The sequence below is a fragment of the Anneissia japonica genome, unplaced genomic scaffold (assembly GCF_011630105.1).
Source record: "Anneissia japonica isolate Jap-2015-1 unplaced genomic scaffold, ASM1163010v1 scaffold234_len1672027_cov178, whole genome shotgun sequence".
NCBI classification, from domain to species: domain Eukaryota; kingdom Metazoa; phylum Echinodermata; class Crinoidea; order Comatulida; family Comatulidae; genus Anneissia; species Anneissia japonica.
In genome coordinates, this window is record NW_022738761.1 from 1,590,050 (window position 1) to 1,593,268 (window position 3,219).

Here is a 3,219-nt window from a genome sequence, read left to right on the forward strand (position 1 = left end):
TAATAGTTAACTCCACCTCGGTCATCATTGATTTTGCAAGAGCTTAATGTGGGACTCTTTATGCTTCCACTTCACATTGTTTCTACAGCAGTTTATTTTTGCTTGGACATTTAAGAGAAAATATATGAAATACAAGTATTATCTGTATTGAATCGGAATCAAATACTCATAAAAGAATGTCAAATCTGCTATCACCAAATTTTAATTTATACTACAGCTATGTAACATGAAATGAAATATACAATTAAAACCTAAAATTACTTACTCAACATCTAGTATTATTATATTATTATATTATAATTATTATTATTTGAATAATATATTTTTGATAACATCTTATTACATTAATAATATATAATTCTACATACTGCAATAATATCGTGTATATTTTGAATATTTCTATTAATTTGTTTTAATTAAATAGGCATACCGTGACAAGTAAGCTACTTAATAATAGTGTATAAAATATATAGAGTACACCACCACACACCTAATCCACCTACAGCAAGTCATAATACTGTATGTGTTCCATATGGTATGACACAATCACCTTACAATGTGGATACTGATACTGTATAATATATCAGACGTAAACATGAATATGTGTGTCGACCTTTTAGATGCCACAATACAGAAATATTAACTAACACCGTATCTCTTTATTCCTACTGTACTATGCTACTTAATGCACCCCTACCACACACATGATTTGCTAGTCTTTCTAACCCTTGACCATCCATATACGGACACAAAGACCAAAAAAGCAGGACACTTCTATTTAGCTGGTACGATAAGGTAACAACCTAAAAGAAAGCTTGACACATACAAATGCGCAAACAAACTTTGGATGTCATCTGCAAGTTTCTCATTCAAAACCTAAACTCTGAAGCAAAACCTCATTTTGCACACAAAACAAGGTAGCAATCAATTGGTTTTGGTTCTGATCTCGTAGGATGTTTGCTGAAGAATACTTCTACTCATTAATATCAATTGCTTCAAGTGATTTAGGACACAGGTGGGCAAATGCGGCCCACAGGCCACCCCACATGCTGCCCGATGGCAATTTTTGGAGCCCTGTGACAACCTTATGTGTGTGGCCTGTCTACCATCTTTGGTTAGAAAATCCTTTGCTTTTATAATCCAATTGTCAAAATATGTAATAAGTAAAATTAACTGAGCATAAAGTGGTATAAAAGCAGTGCAAGCAGGTTTCTGGAAATGTCAAAGTTTATGTGTGGCTCTCAGTGTTTTATCAAAAATTCACTTTATCTCAGTTTCATAATGTTAAGCCATACCACACAATACCTACAGCACCACCACTGTACAATACACCTACCACACGTGAGGCGGATGCAGGATTTGGCGATAAGGGGTGCTGAGAGTCCACACCACCTCAGCCCCACCATGATTGGAGCTGAGGTGCGAACATTTTGAGAATATGAACCTAGGTGCTCAGAAATAGCACTCTTGTATTTATATATATTCATTATAATTATTTTTCTTAATACAATTTAGGAGAGTATGAACGCACTGTCTGTACCCACCCCCTGCCCTGCATCTGCCCCAGCACACACGATATGCATTCCAACCCCAAAAAATTCAAGATATTACTGCTGAAAATGCGACAAATTACATTCAAAAGCAGGACACATCCATTTGCCATCGACTCGATACTGTACACTTAAGACAAGTATGCTTTCTTACAAGTTTTTATAGGCATTATGCATATAGGACAAAACAGTATCACACGGTCACACTGTGTGCAGACAGCCAGATGATGACAGGGTATCAGCAATACACTGACATCTTCCTTTAGGCAGATCTTGCATTTCAGGTAATTGCGTTCTTTTGCCAGTTTCTTTATATCCCACAAAGGAAGCAATGATTCTATTGAAAAAAAAACAAACCAGTCTATTATTAATGTCTGTCTCTTATAGGGGGTGCACACTCTCCCTAATTTTTTTCAAAATTTAAAAGTGGAGAAAAAAGAAAATTACTGTATATTCAAATTTAGTCTGAGAGTGCTATTTCTGGCCATAATCATAAATTTCTTACCTCAGCCCCAACCGTGGTGGGGCTGAGGGTGTCTATATTCTCCATCTGGAAAAGTCACTCCCTTGGCCCCCTCTATTTCAAATTTCTGGATCCACCACTGTATTTTAAAAATGTAGTATGGAAATCAACATTAATTGCATTACTTAAAATTACAACGATACAACTTACAAAAGGCTATAGGCGTGAGAGCTTTCCTAGACAACCCCCCTGGCTCCAACCAAGACTTGGGTCTACAGCCAAGGCTTTCTTTTTTCGCATTTCATCCCCCCACCCCAATTTCAACCACGGATTGACGTCCTTGATTTAGAAAATTTGGCAGATAATTGGTCTCTGGTTTGTTACTGAGAAATCGGTATAGTTGAACTTTAAATTCCTTGATTATTTGGCAACAAGTCAGAGAACTTTCCCAACAACCAAGTCAGTGGTGGCGCCAGAGGGGGGGGGGGGGGCAGTGGGAATCTTCCTCCTGTTGGACAGGCCTGAACCACCCCCCTACCCGTTGTCTGATGCATGTGTCGGCCATTAGCCACAGTGGGGTTGTCGAACCAAAAATAATAATTTGCCTATCCAAATAACGTTAATTTGATTGCCAATCCCTAATATTGTGGCCTGAATGCACAATTGGGTCGTACTAAGCCATTAAAACTCAAGTCAACCCTACCAGGTATTTTTTATCCAGAACCATAATTAATTTATTTGGTCCTTTGTTTCGGACCCCCTATCGGACATGTTGGACCTCATGTCGGACAACCTGTCACGAAATTTTGGAATCACTACTGGCATACATGTCGCAATTGCTGTAGCAGCAATGTAGCAAATTTATAGACCAGGCTTTATCTGTTGCTTTTATGATTTGTAGCTCTATGTTTATACGACCCAAAAAAACTTGTATAGGTGTAATTTTGCCCTACCTGTCGTGGAAATGTACCGAATACTCAGTACATTTGAAAACAACTGCGAAAAAAAATCGCAAGTTGTTGGGACTCGAACCCACGATCTCCAGATCACTAGCCTAGCATCATAGCACTAGACCATCGAGCTTGCGCCTGATGGCCAGGGTTGAATTCGAGTCCAAGTAAGCAGCGGGTACTGCAGTGTTGATAGTAATTGTTATTGTCGTGATGGAATAATAGACAATAACTGGATTTGCGTCAGGAGAAAAAT